Source organism: Leucopleurus acutus (assembly GCF_964270905.1).
Source record: "Leucopleurus acutus genome assembly, chromosome: 3".
Taxonomy (NCBI): Eukaryota; Metazoa; Chordata; class Mammalia; order Artiodactyla; family Delphinidae; genus Leucopleurus; species Leucopleurus acutus.
In genome coordinates this window covers 64,464,910-64,487,458 of record NC_139145.1, presented here as the reverse complement: position 1 = coordinate 64,487,458, position 22,549 = coordinate 64,464,910, and the positions used below count along the sequence as shown (strand labels likewise).

The 22,549-nt window shown below is 49.5% G+C and overlaps 1 long non-coding RNA gene across 2 annotated transcripts; it reads right to left on the bottom strand.

Moving 5' to 3' along the window:
• Positions 1 to 1,362: 1,362 nt before the first annotated feature.
• Positions 1,363 to 22,298, bottom strand: LOC309959560. 2 transcript variants are annotated; one of them, XR_014326088.1, is made up of 6 exons: positions 22,185 to 22,298; positions 20,965 to 21,140; positions 5,886 to 6,217; positions 4,069 to 4,238; positions 2,998 to 3,082; positions 1,363 to 1,901 (listed from the first exon to the last, which is right to left on the bottom strand). It is a non-coding gene; the product is annotated as an uncharacterized lncRNA (long non-coding RNA). The 2 variants fall into 2 exon arrangements; XR_014326089.1 differs by having other exon boundaries at positions 4,069 to 4,203.
• Between the last annotated feature and the right edge of the window lie 251 nt (positions 22,299 to 22,549).

Here is a 22,549-nt window from a genome sequence, read left to right as displayed (position 1 = left end):
AGTGGGGTACATGGTTTAGGGAGATGGTGCCAGAGGTATACCTAGGGCCAGATTGTGAAGCAAGGGGCTTGAAGGCCGGGGCATGGAGCTCGGACTTGATCCTGCAGGTAATGGGGAGCCACTGAAGGACTTAAGGGAGAGAGTGATGTAGTCATACGACATGGAGTGTCTGGGCTCTAACATCCAATGTAGTGGCACTAGGCGTAAAGACCCCCCCTCCCCACGGCAGTGGTGTGCTGCGTAGGAGGGTGTTCTGGAGTACATGGGGCAGCAGCCCCAGGATTTCAGGGGTGACTAACTCTGTGCTTAGTGGGTAAGTGTGGGAAGGGTCAGCTCTAGTCAGGCTAGCTGCAGGTGTTCAGCACGTGAGAGGAGGCTCATGCCTTCCTTATTCCTTGGTCCTCCTAGGCCAGAGTTCATTAATGAGGCACCTGTGTGCAGATGTGCCAAATGCAAGGGGCTGCACACACTCATGCCAAAGGTCAGGGGAGGCTCCTGGGGCTGAGAAATGGTCCCACTGCCTCTGGGTGTTGCCTCCCTCACCACACACACACTAAGAAAACAGCAGAGACAAATACCCAAGCTTGGGGAAATTCCCTAGAAGGAAGGTTCTATCCTCATGAACTTAAAAATCTGCCAGTTCATAGGTTGGTTAATGAAGACAGAGAATATGAAGTGTTGGGAGCTATTACTAGTGGTTGAACCACCCATGAGCATGGAAGCCAGAGCATATCTAGACCATCATGTAAGTCAGGAGGAAGACAGGATTCAACTGACAAAAATTGTGTATACCCTGCTCAGAAGTGCATTGTTGTGCAAGCAGTGGTTTGGCAGTCATTATTCCCTTTCAGCTGCAAGCCAGGGAGGGAGGGATGCCTCTCAGCTGTCAGGAGAGGAAGGGAAGGGGGAAGGAATGTTCCCATTCTGGAATCATCTTCCATCAGTGTTCGCTGAGTTGGGCTGCCAGGAAGGCAGAAGGGAGGGGATGCGACAGCTACTGAACAGTGAGGAAGGTGCCTCACCTGCACAGCCCCTGACACAAGGTGTGTGTGGAGGGAGGGTGCCTGGAACCCTCTGGCCTGTGGGTGGAGCCTGAACCTTATCCTCTTCCTTGAGGACAGGCAGCACATCGTAACCACTACTGGCTACCCAGGGCTGGCTTGGAGCAATATGCCAAGATGTAGTTTTTCCTATTTGGTTTGCTTTTTCCTTTAAATTTTAACATGTATCAGGTTTTTTTTAAATATAATATACAATCAGAAAAGTCCAAACAACCATATGTACAACATAACAAATAATTATAAAGTTAATGTTATTATTTTTTTATAGAGAAAAGTATAAAAAAAGAAAACAGACGGCCCTTAAACCTTTGTCTGGCCAACCTCCACTGAAATTCTTTTAACATAGTTTAAAAATTAAAATAGTACAAAAAGATATAAAATGAAAAGGAAGTACCTCCTCCCTCCCTCTTCCCCACAGGTGAACACTAACAGTTTCCTGTGTATCCTAAATTTTTTTCTCTGCATCAATAATATTTCTGGAGTATGTGATCACACAAGATTTGTCTGTATTTAACAATAAATTTTAAAGGAGGATATAATCATGTCTGTCCCAAGATATAAAATGAATATGTGTCAAAGATTTAGTTTAACTCATTAATTAACAAGAGAACCACTAAAACGTTACAACCAATTCAAAGGAGAACTCAAAACTATCACACATGATAGTCAGATAAGGAATGCTGAAATCATTTCAGAAATGGACGCAAAATTGGTCAGAATCCACACAGCAATAGTCAGTTGCCTTCCACTAGACACAATCTGTGTAACTGTGAACAGGAATTATTTGCATTACTATTAAGGTGTTACAGCTTCACTTCCATCTTTAGAGCTGAGAAATACCTAGTCAAAGACACAAAAGGCAGAAAGAACCTAGGTGGGTAAGTTATTCAGGACAACCACTAAATTTCAACATCTTTCACAGTTTTCCCTACACTTGTAATTGGCTCCCTACCTACATCCCTCCATGGAATTCCCCTGCTGACAACCCCTGCTGCCCTGTTTGTACCAGTTGACATGCTGTACATGTTCCAGGTGATGGGTCAGGGCTGAAAGCCTAGCCTGGGAGAACCAACAATCACCCAGGCTGAGCCAGCCAAGTGCTCCCAAGGCCCTGACGCTCTGCTTCTTTGGTTGTGGGCCCTGGAGTTGTGAGTCATGGTGACTCAGGACTGGCGGTCATGTTGGGCCTTGTAAAAGATGGTTAAGCGTTTTGTGAGAAAGGGAAGAAATTAGAAATGCAGGGGGAAAGGGCCTGTAGTCCAGCACAAAAGACAAAATGTTTGTCTAATGAGCTTCCAGTTCCTGGGATGACTTTGTGCATTTGGATTCTGTGAGAGTCCTCTTTATGCTGGCGTCAGCTTGGGTGGTGTCTGTTCCAATAATTCCTTACCCAAGGGAGTAGCTGACATGCAAGATGTATTATGACCTAAGGAGCTGGGGTGGTGTCTGAGGCAGTTTCCCACAGAGCCCAGGGTCTGTGTTGGCACCACGGGGCATTATGTCAGCTGCAGAGAGCAGGGGCATAGTACACTCTATGATACAGTAGAGTGATCTGCATCCTTGTACAATCACCTCATCTCCTATGAACAGGTTTTCTTATCTTAAAAATGGGGCACGATGCTCCTTTCTGGCTTCCTCCCTGGTCCCCATGGAGGTCCAGTGGGAGGCATGGGTGTGAGTCTACTGCCCAGGCCAGTCATGTGGTAGGAACTAGGCCCACAGCACTGGCAGGGTGGGAGAGCTCAGCCCCTCTATGCAAAGTGCTTTGGGAGAAGAGGTTGTGTGCAGAATGGCCAGTCATGATTAATTGATGGGAGGCTCTCAGGCAAAGGATCAGATTTCACAGATAAACACACACACACACACTTTGGCTCTCTTGAGAAGGAAATGTTCATTCAGCATAAGGCAAGCGTATCTAAATCAAGATTTTCCATGCTTTCAACGGGTTCCTTTCCACCATCTTCATTCATTCACTGAGCGTGTACTGAGCACCTACTGTATGATGAGCACTGTCCCAGACACTGAAATCATGAGACAAAGAGTTAGCTCCTGCCCTTGCAGTGTTGGGAAGCAGACATACAAAAAGAGCTTTACCAAGGAGTGTGATAAGAACAGAGAGAGGAAAACAAAGGATATTCTAGCAGCACTCACCCATGACCCCAGTGTGGCATCAAGGATCCTCAGGGCATGGCCAGAGGAAAGTCTAGTGTTGCTGGAGTGCCATGGAAAGTAAGGGGCTGGCTGCAGTGGGGCCAGTCATGTGGGGACTCGGGGGCCTCAGGAGAAAGTCCATACTTCACTCAAGAAACTGAGTGCTGTGGTCAGTTTTGTACTGTAGAACTGTCACTCTGGCTGCCCGTGAAGAGTGGTTGGAGGGGAACAGACTAGAGGCATAAAGACCTGTTAGGAGGTGGCTACAGGCATCTGAGCAGGAAGTGATGACCTGAACTTAGTAAAACAAGTGGAGGGAACTGATTCAAGAAATGTTTTGGCCAGGATTTAACCTGAGAAACGAGACAATGATGACCGTCAGATTTTAAGCAAGGACAACCATGTGGTTAGGGTGTTGCCATCACAGGAGAAGGAAACCCCAGGAGGAGAAGCAGGTTTGGGGGAGGGGGATGGGCTGGACAATGGTGAGTTCAGTTTGAGACATGGTGAGTATGAAGGACCTATGCACATGCAGGTGGAAGCATTCTGAGGCAGATGGACACACAGGTGTGAAATCTAGGGAGCAGTTCAGGCTGTGAAGCTGGAGGGAATGTGGGCACAGACAAATTTACATGAGTGTGGTTGGGGAGGAGAGGGCAGGGGAAGAAGCGGAGGGGCATCATGCCCTTCGGCCCTAAAATTCTCACCTGCTGAGAATGAGGGTGGGGAAGGGGCTAAGGGCAAGGAGAGGATGCTTGGGACACCCGTTAGGGAAAATACCAGAGAATCTGACCTAGGCCTAGCAATACAGGGGCCCTGGTGGCTTTGGAGGTCATAAATCTGCATTAGCACTGACCTGTCCTCCTCAGGGTCTTCTCCAGGACATAGAAGGCAGGAAGGTTGGTCGGCCTGTAGTACTTGGGCTGCAGTCTTACAAGACAATTGTGGCAGAAGGTTCATTTCCTTTTGAGTGTGTAGCAGAGACAGCTAACTGTTCACCAAAAAAAAAAAAGTGTATCCCTTGCCCTGCCATAGAACAGAGTTGAGGCTAGGAAGGGGCGTCCCAGCAGAGGCTACATTTCCCAGCATATACCCCTCCTCTCACATCTGTTACATCTGAGAGGAGTCAAGTGACACGTTCTTGCCAATGGAATGTTGATCAGGGATGACATGTATTTTCCAGCCCCAAATAGTTAAGAAGCAGATGTGCCTTCTCCACCCTTCTTTTCCTCTTCTAGTTTAAGGCCCCCTTGGAAACCACATGTTGGAGATGGCAGAGCCACAAGGTGGAAGGATCCCGGTCCCTAAATCATCACTTGGAGGACACACATCACTGATCAGGAACACCCGCGTGAGTTGTTTGTGAACAAGAAATCAGCTATATTGTCTGAGCCAATATACATTTGGGGATTTGTTTGTTATAGCATCTAGCATTATCCTAACTAATACAGGGTTTAAGAAAATTGTTGGTTGTTCAGATGATTCTGATGCGGCCAGACTGGAGAATCAATTGAAGCCTCTCGGGACAGAAAGTCTTTGTTGAGGTGCAAGAGCAGGATGGAGAGCAGACTGAAAATATCTAGAAAGCAGGAGGTCAAGGCCTCTGGTAGAATTCAGGAGGCTAACATTTCAGAGAGGGGCTATCCTGCAGTGTGGCAAGAGCCAATGGGAAAAGGTAAGGAACATTAAGCAGGTCCGGGAACTGTGATGCTGGGGGTCAGGAATCATGTTGGATGGTTAGTCCACTTGGAAATTGTGGTCTGTGACAAAGCAGGACATGGGGTGGAGAGAGAGTGTCAGAGGTCTGGCCACTGTCTTGCAACCAGGGCAATGGGAAGAAGTGCTTTAGTTAAAAACTAGACTAACCATCAGGACTGCCATCACTAAGCCCTGTCAGCTGCCATGGCTGAATGGATCTGAGCAGGGTGTCTCATCATTGGTGAGGATTTGTTCACTAGGCCACAGAGATGCACACCTGAAAGCTGGTCCATGAAAAGGAACACCTGTAAATGCTGAGGCAGGCTAACTGCATCCAGCAACAGAAACAGCCAGACCCACAGCAAGAGTGCTTCTTCAGTTGGTAGAGAAGCTTGGCACTCTCCAAATTGCTTATTTACACGTCTGTTTGAGCCTCATGGACATCCCATATTAAAGACAGTGTCCCTCTGTGCCAGGTAAGGTCACCAAAGTGTTAAATAAATGATAGCACTCAGAAGGGAGTGGAGCCAAGGTCTCCTGATCCTTGGCCAGTGGTCCTCATTATAAAATCCCTTTTACAGACGTTTTTAGACATTAACTACCCATCATCTTGGGAAGATTTAGGCCTCAACACACCCCTGGCAGCAGGAATGACGGGGATGGCCTCCAAAGGCACTTCCAGCTAGCAATTCTTAAAAGAGTTTCTGAATGAGCAGTTCCAAAATAAGACTAGGAATAGGAATGACAGAAAACTCAAAATAATAGTTGTGAAAATAAGAGAAGTTTATGTCTCTTAAAAAAGAGTCTGATGTAAAAAAAAAAAAAAAAAAAGTCTGATGTAAATGTAAGGGCTGCTCTGGCCCTCCACAATTTCAGAGGGTCAAGGCTCCTTCTATTTTGTTTTTTTTCCTCTATTGTTGTGTAACAAATTACCTCAAAACTCAGTGGCTTATAACAACAATAAGCTTTTCTTACCCCACACTTTCTGTGCGTCAGGAATTCAGGAGTAATTTTGCTAGGTGATTCTGGCTTAAGCTCTCTCATAAGGTTGCAGTCAGGATGTCAGAATGGAGCTGTGGTCACTTGATGGCTTGAATGGCACTGCAACATTGGTTCTGGCTGATGGCAGGAAGCCTCAGTTCCTCACCACCTATAATCCTCCATAGGGTTGCTTGAGTGTGCTTACAACATGGCAGCTGGCTTCCACTAGCCTAGAGCAAGTGCAGAAGCTGCAGTGTCCTTTATGAAGTAGTCTCAGAAATCACACTATCATTTCTGCGATATCCTGTCGGTTACACGGGTCAGTCCTGTTGAATACGGGAGAGAATGAAACAAGGACCTTCCAGTAGTTGAGAATTACTGGAGGCCATCTTGGAAGTTGGGCTACCATATCTGCCATCTTCAGGGAGTGGCTTCATCCCAATATTCTAATATGGCTGCTCTAACTCCAGCTGTCACATCACAGAAGGTACTTTCTGGCTGGCATGAAAAAAGAAGAAAGGAAGAAGGCATGCCTTTCAAGAAGTTGCATACACTATCCTACTTATAGCTTATTGACCAAAACAGTCACATAGCTGGAAAGGCGGCTGGGAAATTTAGTATTTATTTTGGATGCCATGTACTCAGCTAGACCAGATATTGAGGGACACTTGGCAGTCTCTGACACATCAGCAATGTTCCTGTGTATATTTCAAAGGATGGTGTGGGGAGGGGAGCACAGAGGACATCACTATCTTGGGTTACTGACCTGGCTAAGGACTTCTGACCCATCTTGTCTGGGAAACGTGTGTGTGTGTGTGTGTGTGTGTGTGTGTGTGTGTGTTGCAGGGACAGGGGAGGAGTGCAGATAAGTGCTTTATCCTGTAATTAGTGAATCTCAGTGTCAAGAGAAAATAGTCCTTAGAAGAACTCAGGAGACAAATGAACATTAAAAACAGACTGAGTCCTAGAAACCCAGCCAAGAGTGGTCCCAAGAATTAAGATGATCCAGAAAATGAGAAGACCATCACAGGAGACACTGTGAGAGCAGCCTCACTCTGCACCCAGACATGCAGGTTTAAATAAATTCTAGGTAGCCCAACTTATGACCCCAATGCAGAAGCCCAGATGGGCAACTCTACCAGCTGTGTTTTTAAAAGATCGCATGATTCCTGATCAATGAACCAAAGAGACCAAATGCAAAAGTGTTTAGAGCTGAGTTGCAGATTTGCCCAGAGACCTCTTAGAGACCAGAGCCAAGGCTTGAGCAGCCAGCTGGGTGCTGACTCAAGCTGGGAGTGAGCCCGACATTGGAGCCTAGCTAAGCAGAAGATGAGCCATCAGCCAGCCAGAGAATTCTAAGGCTTGAGAAGCCCACAGAAAAGCTGCCCTGGCAGAAGGAGGGCAAGGCTCTGACTTGGCTGAGTGGCTGGTGACAGAGGGCACTGTCATCCTAGAGGAATGCAAAGTCTGGAGCAAGAGGCCTACAGCTGGGGCATCCAAGGGGGCAGCTGGTACTGCCAAGGCCCCTGTGGCAGGAGCTGGCTTCCTCTTCATTGCCAAGGCCTGCCTAGACCTTGGATCCTTATCCTGAGGGTGGAAGAGGTGGACTGAGGATTCAGAGGTGCTCGCTTCATGGAGGGTGACTACAGTCTCCTACCTGCCTGGCTAGTCTCGTGTGCCCTGCCCATAGCCCAAGCTGGATAACGTCCTGGGTCCTGAGTCCACACCAGGCCATCTCCACATGGGGTATCAGGACACCCTGGGTAGGCAGCATGCTCACTCACTGGGTCACAACCCATGACCCTTATTGTACGTGGGTTGTCAATCATCACCACATTGCTGTGTACAAGGGTCCACCTCCAGAGCAGTAAGGGATCACCACAGCTCCAGCCTTCCTCACTCTGCCTTGGCCCGAGTGCCAAGGTCACCGAGAATTTGGGGGACCTCTACAGACTGCTAGTTTGAGGACCCTTTCAAGAAAGACACCTCCAGGTGTGGCTGACATCGGGCTCCAACCTCAGGTGGGGGTAGGGGGGTGTTGGAAGCTAAGGGTGGGCTGGTAGGGGGTAGTTAGGAAGGGTAGAGCATCCCAAAGTGGCCTGGAATTGGCTTGGGAAATCCAGGACTGTGCTTTGTGGCTCTGTTGCAGCAATGCTTAGTGAGCACCTGCTCAATGAGGCAGACACTTGGCTACCCCCTGGGTACACAGAGCAGAGGAAGGCTCATATGACATCACACCAGACCATAAGTAAAGCAAAACAGCAGAGGGTGCAATATGCAGTGATAGGTTAAATACAAGACACAGAAACAATGGAGGAGGGGAATGTGCTGGTAGAGTGGTAAAGGGAAGCTTCACTTCACAGAAGAGGTGGTACCTGCAAGAAAGAACAGGAGTTCCTCAGCCACGATGGGGCCAGGTGAGGAAGGGAATGTAGGCAAAGGGAACAGCAAGCCCCAGAGCTCTTAGCTGTGAGACCACCAGCAGTAGAGGAAGAGATTTTCCTTGCCTGATGTGTTCATTAGACTCTGAAATTTCTGGGCCCTTTCAAGGTGCAGTAGCCTTGATCTCTTTCCATTAAACAACTCAGAGGAGTCAGAGAGGGGAGAAGATGCTCCCTCCCTGCTCGTTGGGTTTTCTTTCAACTTTGAGTCCTTGGTAGCTGGTCATAACAGGTCATAACATAATTATGAAGAGGAGAAGGGTTCTTCGATCTTGAAGAACCTGCCCAAGGCCCAGTCCATCTCTATGTAGGTCCTCAAGTGACCTTGGATGGCTCCTTAGGCATGACTGTCCCCAGCAGCCTCTGTGGGGCAGGAGGCAGGGCTGGGAGGTGCACTGGGTGGGGCACTCTAACCTACCCTCCCTGCTGTCAGACCCAGTCTGTTGAGGTATCTGGCCCTCTCTGGAACCCTTGGGAACCCCCAGCATTGCCAAAGCACCGTCCTGCATCTTGCAGGTGGCCCTACAGTGTGAGAATCGTCATCTGGCTCGTGCTGACACATCCTACTAACTTTTTTGGTGGTGTACAGGCTTGCTTTTCCTCTAGGACCCAGGAAAACGTGATATGCAAATGAATCACCAGGTGACCCCAAATCAAACAGCTGCTCTGGAGTTCTTCTGTGAAGGCAAAAGGAGCTGGAGGCCCCAAGAGGTCCACCTCCTTTCTGGGTCAAGGTGGGCAAGTGAGACTGAACCAGAGTTACACTGGGATGTCACCCTGTCTCTGGCTACAGGTGGACCAGGAACCTCAGGCAGAGCCGCCAGTGCCCAGCGAGGCTTTGGGAGGATTTGTGGTGCAGGTGGAGGGTGGGTCATCAGTGCTGAGGTCCTGGCCAGCCCAGCTCATTCATCCAGGAACCCCTTTCCCCTGACTGTTGCTCTTCTCACTGGGATATGCAAACAGCCTCATGGCAGGCCTGGCCTTTCTCTCACCTATGCCAGCTCCAGCCCCAAGGCCTAGCTCAGGTCACATCTCTCTGGTTCAAAAACCCCTTAATATAAACTCCTTGGTCTGGCGTCCAAGGCCCTACCCACTACAGTACTAACTCACCTCTCACCAGTCTTCCATAAACTCCTCCTCCAGCCCAATGTGTGCCCATCCTTTTTGCCCGCTTCCCCTAAAGCTCTCTCATCTTTGAGCCCTGGATCTTGCCTTTACAGGGTCCAAAGGTCCCCTTGCCACTGCTGCCCTCCTGACCAGGCCCAGCTCCAGTGCCGTCTCACCTATCAAGTCTTCCTTGTCACCCTCTGCCCTCCGACCCTATGGCCTACAAGAGGGAACTTTTTACTAGATTTGTATCTTTAATTATAGGAGTGATACATGCTTGTAAAAACATCCCCACATTATAGAAGCATACACAGTAAAATGACTGTGTCATCCCAGCTCTCCTTTCCCTAGAACTCACCCCAGTCAACAGTCAGGCATGCACATGGGTGCCCATTTTACACAACAGGAGAGGGGACCCTTGAGAACTTTCCATCACCACTTGACATGGAGGTGGCAGGGTGGTGGTGGTGAAGAGCAGAGTTGGTGACTTGTGTTGACTCTGGAAAAAAATCACTGGCCTCGAGGTCAGTCTGTGGGACCCCTTGATTCCTTTCAAAGAATAGAGCCCCAGGGAGGCATTTCTAGTTCACAGGAAGATATTCATTCTGTTCACCCAAGAGCCAGAAACTCAAGTTCAAAAGGCAGCCAGGCTGCTTGAGAATCCTCTTGGCCTAGCACAACCCCCACTATAAGCCCGGGCTGAGCTGAGCGGAAAGTCAGGCAGCTTTAACGGCACGGTCACTCGGTCAGATGGAGAGACGCAGAGTTTGAACGCTGGCCTGCCTTTCTCCAACCTGGGCCCTTGCCTGGCCCCTGTAGGTCCAATGTTCTGGCTGGTCAGCCTGGAGCCCTCTACTTGCCGTGTGCCCTGCTGGCGAAGCAGTGAGTCTCCTTACAGCATGGGTCAGGAGAATAATCTGCCCAAGGGACTACTCACCCTCCTTAGAGTAGGAACTAGAGGAAGAAGCGGGGCTGTGCTGGCATCTCCTTCTCCAGAGGTTCCAGCCCACGTTTCTAGGCAGTTTGAGCAACAGAGGATAGATGTCTTCCCTAAATAACCCAAGGTACCACATCTCTCCCCCACACTCCAATTCAAATAAAATACTTAAGGAAGAGAAGGGACTGCGGTACACCAAGGTGGGAACACCTAACCCCAATTGAGAGATGTCAGGGAAGGCTCCCAGGTATTGGCATATACACTGACACTTAAAAAATAAGCAGGATGTGGCCAGGTGAGGGTGAGAACAGCATTCCACACAGAAGGAACACCACTGGCAAAGGCCTAACGGTGAGAGGGAGCATGACTTTGGAGAAACTGGAAATTCACTGTGGCTGAGCCTAGTGTGTGAGGGGGACATGGAGGGGGTGGGCTTGGAGAGGTCGACTGCTTGGGTGTGCAAACCTCAGGGCTTTGTCCCAGTGGCCAAAGGGAGTCAAGGAAAGGTTTTAAGAAGATAAGTGACATTTCAGACAGGTGACTCATAGACCATGAGCTGGAGGTGATAAGTTTGGAGGAAATGAATGCCTTTGGGTGAGCAATAATGGTAGCCTAGACTAGGGCAGGCACAGTGGAAGATGAGAGGAAATAGAATTCAACACAGCATGAGGGGGTGAGGAAGAGGAAGGCGACCCTGGCTTAGGTGTTGAGGATATAGATCACAGATCGACAGTCACACTCAGCAAACAATTATTAACTGGACTGGACTCAGGGTGTAGGGATCTGGAGGTCCCCACATACTTTCATACGTAAAGAATTGAAGGCCAGTGGCCAGTGATAAGCCCCGATCTGGCCATCTAGCCTGCTGACATCAGTGCAGACCTGATTGGGCACCCAAATCTTGATTCGGGCATATCATGTACACACAGAGGCTGCTAGCCACCATAATCCTGAAGCAGACACCCCAGGTCCACAGCCGACCACTCTCAGCCAACGCAGTGCTCCCCTGACCTACAAGCCAGACATCCCTAGGCAATCAGCAACGCTCAGAAACTTTGTCTTTTGAATACAGAACAGAGATAGTTCATGACCAACCCCATTTCTCCCCCTTCCCCAACCTAGACTCTCTGCTGGAACAGTGTTTTGTTTGGCAGTAAAACTTTTCTACTCAGCACTCAATCTTTGGCCTCTAGTCTTAACGCAAGCCAGAGGCCTCCACCAGCCACAGGGCCTGAAGGGGCTTCAACAAAGTTGGATACACCTTATATGTTCTTCGCACAATTCTGATATTCTATACTCTGTGGTCCTTCTTTGAGCTCTCCTGGGCACCTGCGGGTGCAGTGAGCAGCCCAATAGGGGCTGAGGGTGTTATCTGAGGCTATGAAACATGGGGGCATCGGGCTGTGGGGAATGGTGGAAGAATACAGGTAGGAATCCCAAACCCTTGGTTATGGTCTCCAGCTCCCCAGGTGACCTTTCCTCTTTGGGCCTGTCCCTCCAGCCCCCAGGCCTTTGCACATGCTGTTCCCTCTGCCTGGAATACTCTTCCCCTTCCCCTTTGTCTGTTTGACTCGTCCTTCAGGTCTCTGCTTTCTCAGGGAACACCTTTTTTTTTTTTTTTTAAATAAATTTGTGGTTTTGTTTTATTTATTTTTGGCTGTGTTGGCTCTTCGTTGCTGCGCGGGCTTTCTCTAGTTGCAGTGAGCGGGGGCCACTCTTCGTTGCGGTGTGTGGGCTTCTCATCGTGGTGACTTCTCTTGTTTCGGAGCACGGGTTCTAGGCATGTGGGCTTCAGTAGTTGTGGCACGTGGGCTCAGTAGTTGTGGTTCGTGGGCTCTAGAGCGCAGGCTCAGTAGTTGTAGCGCACGGGCTTAGTTGCTCTGCGGCATCTCACTGACTTCCTGATCCAGGTCAGATTCTTTAGTTAAATATTCCCATAGACCCAGGTTCCATTACTTCTTTCCCTTCATTAGGGGTTTTTGTTTATTTGTTTGTTTGCTACCATCTGCCTCCCCCAGCAGACTTCCATGAGAGAGAGGTTCTGTCCTACTCACTGTTGTATCCCCAGGCCCTGGCAAGGGACCTGTCCAGTAGTAGGTACTGAATGAATGCATGAATGAACAGGTTGATAGATTTCACTTGGTAAAACAAAAGCTCAATTGGATGAGACCCTTCCCAGCACTGACGTAACCTTCTAGGCCTCTACTGTTTCATCTCTGAAATAGGAAGAATGTTCCCTGCTGGCTGCTTTACTTCTGTATCTAAAATGACTCCAGTTAGTCTGATAAAGTTTGGGATGCTTTAAAAACAACTGGGATAAAGGTTCCTATTTGGCTCAAGGACCTTATTTTCTGACCCCTAGTCACATATATATGAACATTGAGAGAGAAATTCAGGCTGTGCCAGAAACCCCAGGGCCCTCTGTCAGAGTTGGAGTTAGACAGCCCCTTCCAGAGAAGGATGAGTGGCCAGAAGCCCCAGCCATGCCTCCTAGAGTTAGGGTGGTTAAGGCTCTCCTGTGTTCCCATGGCCCGGCAGGCAGGGTGGATAAGTGTCACAGCTCAGAACTGGGAATGGTGCCCCATCAGGGGCTCAGAGTCTACCCATTTATCCTTCTGTCTGTCTTCAGTGATGGACTGAGTGTAGGAGTTTTTCTGAGGCAAAGCCAGAGGTATGGCTTAGGGCCCAGTGAATCATCTCCCAAGAGTCTAGGCTGCACAAGAAGGCTGCCTGTGTCCACCATTGCTTTCACTGCTGCAGGTGGACCTCACCTGCTGAGGTCCAGATCTGCTTATAAGATGCACCAGGATGAGGACACCATCTTTATAACCTTCACGAAGAGATTCTGCCCAGCCATCCTCTCCCTGAGGGCCCATAACTACACATTCCTATTCCCCACAGTCTTGAGGGAACTTGCTCCTCCTGGAAGGGGTAGCTGCCTGGACTGGAAGGATGACCTGGTCAGGGGTTGGAGTGAGACAGAATCTCAGCCACATCAAAATTTGCGCTAATATCCCTAGCCAGGATAGGGAGTACCAGGTCCTAATAAGTCAATAAGGTTCTTCAAGAGCTGAAAAACCTAAACGAGGAAAAGGAGGAGGCATCTGATTCTGGAGGAGCCTTTTCAGTGGCTTAGGAATGCAATGCACATTATACAAATGGGTAAACTCCTGCCATGGAGACCTGTCTCTGATGGAGACCTGGGAAGAGCCAAAGCTTTCAGTATTTTAAAGAAGGGTAGCCCCTTGCCCCCAGTCTTCAATGTGCTAGCTCTGTGCCTTCTCCTTCTGCTCAGACCACCATTCATCCTTACTGCACTGCTGGTTCCCGGTCACCTTGGGACACCCTAGCTGGCCCAGGCCCTCCTTAAACAAACTCACAAGAGTCAATACAATCACTATCAAAATCCCAACAATGTTTTTTTCAGATATAGAAAAATCCATCTTAAAGTTCATATGGAATCTCAAGGGACCCTGAATAGCCTAAACGATCTTGAAAAAGAACAAACTTGGAGGTCTCATATCACCTGATTTCAAAACTTACTTCAAAGCTATAGTAATCAAAAGAGTGTGGCACTGACATAGAGACAGACATATAGACATATAGACAAATGAAATATAATATAAATATAATACAAGAAATACAAAAAATAAATCCTCACATGTATAGTCCAATGGTTTCTGACAAGGGTGCCAAGACAATTTAGCGAGGAAAGAACAGTCTTTTCAACAAACAGTATTGGGAAAACTGGATATCTACATGCAAAAGAATGAAGTTGGATCTTTACTTTACACCATATACAAATATTAACTCAAAATGGATCAAAGACCTAAACATAAGAGCTAAACTATAAAACTCTTAAAAGAGAACATAAGGGAAAATCTCCATGTCATGTCATTGGATTTGGCAATGATTTCTTGCAAATGACACCAAAAGCACAGGCGACAAAAGGAAAAATAGATAAATTGGACTTCATCAAAGTTAAAAACTTTTGTGCATCAAAGGACAATACCAACAGAGTGAAAAGGAAACCCATGGAATGGGAGCAATATTTGCAAATCATATAAGGGGTTAATATCCAGAATATATAAAGAACTCCCACAACTCAACAGCAAAAAACAAACAACCGAATTTAAAATTGGACAAAGGACTTGAACAGACACTTCTCCAAAGAAGATAGGCAGATGGCCAGTAAACACATGAAAAGGTGTTCAACATCACTAATTATTAGGAAATTCAAAATTAAAATCACTATGAGATACTAATTCACACCCATTTGTATGACTACTATTAAAAAACAAAAAACTAAACTGAACAGAAAATAACATGTGTTGGTAAGGATGTGGAGAAATTGGAACACTTGTGCATTGCCAGTGAGAATGTAAAATGATGCAGCTGCTGTGGGAAATGATATGGCAGTTCTTCAAAAAATTAAAAAGAATTACCATATGATCCAGTGATTTTAGTTCTGGGTATATACCTAAAAGAACTGAAAGTAAGGACTTAAACAGATGTTTGTACACTTGTGTTCATAGCAGCATAATTCACAATAGGCAAAAAGTGGTAATAACTCAAATGTACATCAGTGGATGAATGGCCAAACAAAATGAGGTGTATACATAAAATAGAATATTATTCAGCCTTAAAAAGGAAGGAAATTCTCATATATACTACACTATACATGAACTTTGAAGACATTATGCTAGGTGAAATAAACCAGACACAAAAAGACAAATACTATACGATTCCACTTGTATGAGGTATCTAGAGTGGAGTTCATAGAGACAGAAAGTAGAATGTGGTTGTGGGCTAGGGGGAGAAAGGTATGGGGAATTGTTGTTTAATGGGTACAGAGCTTCATTTTGGGATGATGAAAAAGTCCTGGAGATGGATGGTGATGATTGCTGTACAACAATGTGGATTTACTTAATGCCACTGAACTATACACTTAAAAATAGTTAAAGTGGCAAATTTTATGTTATGTATATTTTACCACAATAAAAAAAGAAAAAGTTGAATGGGAGTAGGCACCTGAATCTGTAAGTGTCCTCTTCTGAGAGCGTACTCATGACCCTAGGAGATAGTGGGAGGGATAGGGGCAAAGGAAGGGGGCTGTCTGTTCCCCACCTCTACCACCAACCTCCCTTTATTTCTGCCTCTCTAACTTGTGGTCATATCACATGTCTTGTTCTACGTGTGTTGTCTAGATTGTGACTGTCATTCTCAAGTAGGTAGACTCAAGAATAAAGAAATATGACAGCAAGAGGTGATAGGTGTTGGGGGGATAGATTCAGGTTCAGCAGGGATTCTCAGTGCCTTGGAGGGGGTTGGCAGATTGAAAAGTCTTCCTAGTCTTAAAAGAGGAGTAAGTGACAGTTAAGAGGCCAGAGAGATGGGAGAGTCATAGTCAAGCTAGGCGCACACAGAATGAGGCCACTGTAGCTGAGTTCTGTGGTCAAGGTAGCAGGAGATGGGGCGGGAGTCAGATTGGGCAGGACATTTACCCAAGGGGATCATAGCGCCCTGGAGGGTTTGTAGTAGGAAAGAGATCCATTTGACTTACATTTTGAGATGCTCACCCTGGCTGTTGGGTGAAGAATGGACAGCAGGGGGCATGGGTAGGAGCAGGCAGATAGTGAGAGGCTGCTGCAGGCATCCAGAGGAGAGGTGGTGGTGGCTTGGCCTGGGTGGTGGTAGTGGAGGTGGAGGGCTATGGACAGATCCTTGAGGTGTTGGGAGGAAGAGATGCCAAGGCCTGTGGCTAGATGGGACATGGGGCTGAGGGGCTTGCTGCCCAGGGGTCTTGGGTGGATGGGTGGATGGTAATACCATTTACTGAGCTCTAACCAGTGGTGGGACAGGTTGAAGGGACAAGTCTGGCACCTGGTTGCTGAGAGATGGGTGGTCAGTTCATCTTTGCTGGCTACACATCACAGCTCTTATATTCAGAAAGTTCTTCGAGTCTAACCCTGACCTTCCAGCTGCAACTGGAGCTCCAGCCATTCCAGGTTGCCCTTGGTGAGTCTGCTCGGTGCTGAGAGGTGGTGGGACTGAGGCATGGGCTAGCGGCCAAGGGCTTGGGTGGCAGGTGTGCCTTTTGCATGACCGCTATTAAGCATATCAACCTGTGGTGCCTGTCAGCCTCAGACCCAGGGAGCCCATGCCAAGGTGCGTGGGCTGGAGGACCCGGTACAGGAGCCTCCTGCCCCAAGCACTTCAGGTCCGTACATGCCCCTCATCCTGCCTCTGGAGCCCTCTCTCAGATCAGAAGCATCCCCCAGGGCCCTCAAGAAGGGCTCTTCTTCATGATTCCTTCAGAGGTAGAAGGTGGAGGGCAAAACCTCTGATCTTGATGCCAGACAAACTCCAAGAAATTACTCACCAGAGTTCAAAGCTTCAGAACCGCCGGAAAAGGGCCCTGCCCCACAGTCTGATCGGAATAGCTGGTCAGCAGGGGCTGTGGCACAGGGGGCTTTCAAGGTTGGGGCCAAGGCCCTGACCGGGCACAGCTCCTTCCAGAGCTGGGCTGCCCTACACCTCATCTTACCAAACTACAACTGCGACCAGGGAGCCATAGGCAGAAACCCCCTTGGATTTGCCCCCCTAGCTGACCAGTTGGGACCCTCAAAGCCTCCAGACCTACCCAAGACTGACTTGCCATGTGTTTGGGGTCCCATCAGTGGCTTCCTCATCCCCGATCCCTATCGTGCCCTTCTGGAAAGTGTCTATCAGTGCCGCAGCGGCCCCCATCCTGGAAGCCTGCTCCCTGACACCCTCAGGGAAGGGTCCCAGTATTGGCCTCTCATGAGCTTCCCATTCCCAGGAGCTGGGATCAGATGACCAGCCTACTCAGGTTTCCTTCTCCTGTCCACCCACCCACCGCTTAGCTCTCCTGGGCCTGGCTCACAGCCATGTCTGGTGTTAAGGCCTGCCAAAGGGTAATGGGACGGGCACTGGGGAGGGAAGAGGTGACCGGGGCTCCACCTGGCTGGGAGAGAGCCAGGGAGTTGTCCCAGCAGGTGTGACATTTTGGGAGTCAGTAAATCTAGAGGAACAGAGTGGATTCACCCGGGTGGTAGCTCCCCCTCTCCTGAGCAGAAGCTTGTGTGGTGTAGCCTTGAGAGGCAAGCCTCTAGGGGAGGAGCCCTTTGGCAGGGCGCTCTTTCCCCATGATGCCTCCTGTTCTGTGCTTTCACAGCTTGAGTGGTGAGGACGCCTTCCCCATGGGAGCAGGGTCTCCAGGATGCTCAGCCCCAGGCCTGGTTCTGCCCTGAAGCCACACAGAAACGCCTGCCCCCGATCTTCCTCCCCACAATCCTGTGAGCTCCCTCAAACCACCCACTCCTGGCTGGGCTCCTAGATTTGCTCCAGAGGGCTGGACGGGGTAGGAGGGGCCTCACTAAGTGTCCAGGGTCCACTTCAGGCAGGGGCTGGGCCTGGCCATGTGCAGAAGTGTTGTGCGGTGAGGCCGGCCCAGGACCCGTGAGAGGTGCCAAGAGAGGGGCTGATGGCTAGAGGGGTGGGCCATCAGGGGAGACTCAGCCAGTGTGCTCTCCCAGCAGCCACCTCTGACGGCTCCAAGGGCTGCCCTAAATCCTACTGTCACCTTCATCTCCATTCTCAGCCACTGCCAAGAGCCCTGGTCTCTCAAGGGTGAGCCAGTAGGTGAGCTAGCGAAGTCGGGACTGCCCCCTCCCTTCCCGCCACCCTTCTGCCTCAGGTTCTGGGCATGGGACAGAAGTGCCCATCCCTGCTTGCCATCCTACTCTGTGTGGTAAACAACGTAACCCACATGCCAGGCCCCTTCTGCCCATGAGATTGTGTCCTGTGGCTCTCCTGGGGGCATTAGTGCTCCCCCTACTTCCATGTCCAGACCCTGGCCAGGGTGTGCCCTCCATGCCTAGGGAGCCCCTCAGAGCATTTCAGGGGCCATGCCATTTGTCTCTCTGTTCCTGGCAATGCCCTGGGAAAGGAAACCCAAATTCCCTGAGGATAGAAGGTCAGGCAGTGAGGGAGAGATGGAGAAGGGCACATTACCGAGAGGAGTAGAAAGGTGCAGACCCTCTTCTCCTTGCCCCTTGTTCACCACCCTTCTCTGGCCAGGTGATTCTCCCACTTGCCACCACAGCAATCTCCGGGAGGAAAGAGGCTGAAGTCTCTAGGGTCTCTGGATATTTGGAAAGATGGGGTCAGGGATAGGAGGACTGCTAGAAGTAACCTCCAGAGAACAGCCATGACCTAGGATGGACTCCTCATGGGCCTGTCACCTTGCTCTAAAACTGGATGGGGGGCAGCCTCCATAGGGGCCTGAGGAACCCCCGCCCTCCCAAAGGATCCTGATCTTTGCTAGGTCCTGTAGTGTCAGGCTACTAACTCTGGTACAGCCTCCCACGCTGTTAGATGAACCCTCAGGGAGTCAAACATCTGGGCTTCAGTGTCACTCTGGCTACTTGCCAGAGCTTCGTGAGCTTCCGCCCCTCTCTGAGAGCCTCAGTTTCTGCATCTGTAAAATCGATATTATCATTCCAAGGGCTCAAAAGAAGTTGGCTTTGTTCCTAAATGTCTCCCTTCTCTGCCAGTCATTCATTCCAAAAGCCCGCTCTCCTTATTAGCGAGTTCTGGTTAAGCATTGCTCTAGTCAGATACTCTTGAAAGGTGGTTGGGGGCACAGTGAGTTTCTCATCTTTTGGGGAGGATGCATTTTTCTGATGCCATTGGGCCTTCTAGCCCCTTTCCCCAGTGCTGGCCATGCCCCCATAAATTGAGACCTCTAGGCAGCACCCTTGCCAGCACCCTGTGCTATGCCCAGATGATTCCAATCTAATGGACTGCAGCCTGGGCAAAGATGTCAACACAACATTCCTTTGCTAATGGGAGCCTGAGCTGTCATTGGCCCAAGCAGGACTCTGACACTCAGCCATGCCACCCTCTATTTCAACTGACACCTGTTGGCTGAGTCCTTATTTTGCGCCAGGCACCTTGATAGGCTAGGAGGCAGGGAGTGGGCAGAGAGGAAGGTTAGCCATTCCATTGCCCCGACTGGTCCCCAGAGACCACTGGTATCCTCATACACATGGCATTGAGGTTCCATGCTAGCAAAATCCTCAAGGTGGGGACTTGCCCCTGAGAGTCAGTCAAGGAGGGCTGGGAAGGTTCAGCCAGGTCTCCAGACCCCCTCACACCCTTAATGAAGTGGCAGTGCCATAAGATGTCTGGTCCAGCAGGCTGAACAGAGAGAGCAGTCCTCTCACATTTAAGAGAAAATAGGATGTTGGGTTTACTATCAGGCTCAAAAGCAGGGAGCTGGCAATAAATCAAGAACTGAAAAGCTATGTCAGTGCTTCAAACTAAATTTCCAAGCCCGGGAAACAAATGAGCATTAAAATCCATTGGAAAAAAAAATCTATTAAAATTTCAGGAGAAATGCTTTGCTATAAATTAGATTTTTCTGCTAACCAGGATAATTCAGTAATTTCCTCTTGACATTCTTGAGGTTGCTCTTTGGGGGGAATTATGATGCTTTGAAGTTGGGAGCGATTTGTTTCCAAGAAAAGATGAAGAGTTGACTGGGAGTGGAGGTGAGAGGGCAAGGAGGGGACTCTTCTACTAAAGGGGAAGGGGGCCCCCTTTGGGGGCTCTGTGCCACTGGACAGAGATTTTCCAGGATGGCCAGGAGGACTGCAGTACAGCGCTTTGACCAGGGGATGCCCCAGGCCAGACTTGACTCTGACCGGAGAGTGTGTGTATATGTGTGCGGGAGTGTTTGGGGAAGATCTTGGGGTCCTCCAATATCATCTTATAGTTAGGGCAGCCTCAAGTCTTACAGCTTTCCTAAATAACTGTCAAAATCCTTCCTCAACCCTTATGGAACCAGAGCTGGTTTCAGGTGCCCAAGGTCACTTCTTAGTTCTGGGTGCAGGGTAGGCGGAGGTGGCTGCCTGCCTCCCAGTCTTCCTTTCTTCCTTTGCTATGCAAGATTCAGCACCAGCCAGGACCCATCCCTCACATCTTATTTGTCTCCTGTAATTTGGGGCTTTGATCCTAGCCCCTATCAACGCTTGTCTCTCTGTACAAGGTCCAACACAGCCATGATGCCAGACTGTCTCTGGCATCATTGGCCAAAGCCACTCTGACTGGACAGGACAGCTGGCAGAGGAGGGTGCCAGGCAAGGGGAGGGATCTTGGAGGACTAGGCACAATCAGACAGGCCACTGGGTACCAGCCTCCAAGACAACTGTGGGGAAGGGGCAAGGGACCCAAGTCAGGACTTGGGTAGGACAGGGCTCCAAAGTCAGCCAGCCTGGCTGTGAATTCTGGCTTCTCCACTGGCAAGTGTCTTAACCTCTCTAAGCCTTGATACTGCTATCTGTAAAATGAGATAATACTAGTACCTACCATATAGATAGAACTAAATGTGACAATGTGTGTGAAGCCCCTAGCACCATGCCTGGCACGCAGAGGTGATACACAGTAGTATCTTTAGGACAGCTCTTCCCACTGCAGGATACCCATCCCCTGCAGCCCCTGCTCAGGCCCCCTTCTCTCTCCCTTCTCTCCCACCAAAACTTGCCTGTCCTTGCGGACTTACCTCCTCAAGCAGAATCACGAAGAATGACGTTTGCCTGTAGAGCTGGGCTGCCCGCTGAGCGCCATTACACAATTGTGCTTGGGAAGACTTTACCCACGGTGGTCACTCATTGTTGCTACCAACTACCCTCACAGGAAGGTTAGTTGATGTTAAAATACACTCATTTTGCAGAGGACCTGGGGGGTAAAGTGACACTGTTCAAGGTCACATATCTGGGAGAAGAGGTTGGAGCTGGGACTAGGGCCCAGGTCAAAACAGCTCAACCAGAGGCAGTCATTCATCTTAAAATACATCCTTCTTTCCATCCTTCCTTCCTTCCTTTCCTCCTTCCTTTCTCCCATGAATCAGAGCCTCCCAGAGCCCACACAATGGCCACTGGGACAGAGTGGCAAACTGAGGCAGGGATGCATGGGCGTCATCTTCTTTCCAATATTCTCCGAGTCTCCAGAAGGAAGACCATGGAGCGCAGCAGAAAGAGGTCAAAGCGGAAGGAAGTGGGAGAGTCTGGGAAAGTTTCCATTTAAGCAGCTGTCAGAACAAGCCATTCACTTGGACACTGCCTGACTCATAGAATACAGAAATTCGGGGTTTTAAAGGTCATCTCATCCCACCCTCTTTTTGAATCATTTCTTCCACAGGTGCTCCCCCACCCTAGATAACGGGGAGCTCACTACCTTCCAGGGCAGCCCCAGGGTGCTCTTTGTTCCTCCACCCCTTCTGGGGCTCAGACTTGGCTTTCTGTGGCACAGTCCTGGCCCTGACCCCACACAGGCAGGGGCCAGCCAGCAGCTTCTCACTTGGCAAGGTCCCAGGTTTAGGGAGCTAATCTGTGAGCAAGGCAGGGGCTTTCTGGAGACTGTGTCTCTCCAGAGGACAGAGCTGGGTGCTGTCAGGGCAGTGTTCCCCGGGGATAGCCCTGTTCCTAGGAGTTTCCCCTCAAAGTGGAGGTCAAAGGGAAACTTAGGGCTGGGAAACTTTGCCACCACCTGAAACCAGGCTGGGAGTTCAGCAGACACGTAATCAAGACCACTGCAATTGCCTCAAAATGATAAATATTTGAACTGAGTTAGCCCCAGGCCAGGGGATGTCCAGGTTTCTGGTTTTGCCTAGGGAGGCACCCCCCAGGGGACCTGCTAGCACCTGGAGGGGCAAGACATAGGAGACATGGGAGCTGGGAAGGGGCAAGAGGTGTCTGGGGGTTTGGAAACTGTAGCCCTTACCATTCAGTAGCTGTGTGACCTTGAGCAAGTCGCTGCGCATCTCTTAACCTCAGATTCCATGTCTCTTAATGGAGGTAATAGTGGCGCCTGCTTCAGAGCCCTGATGGAGGTAACAAGACACGATGCCAGCAAAGTGCCTAACACTTAGTGAGCGCTCTGAAAGTGCCAGCCTTTGTTACTATTTGCAGCAGATGGGGAAACCCGTGGGAAATCCGGGCGCCTCTGGGAAGCTGGGGGTGGTGGGCCGGAACTTCCCGGAGCCCTGGGGCTGGGCGGGGCGTCCCGGGTTGGGCCCCGCCTCCTGTGTCCCGTTCCTCGGGGCCCGCAGAGCTTCCTTGCAGCCGCCGCAGCTGAGTCACTGCGGC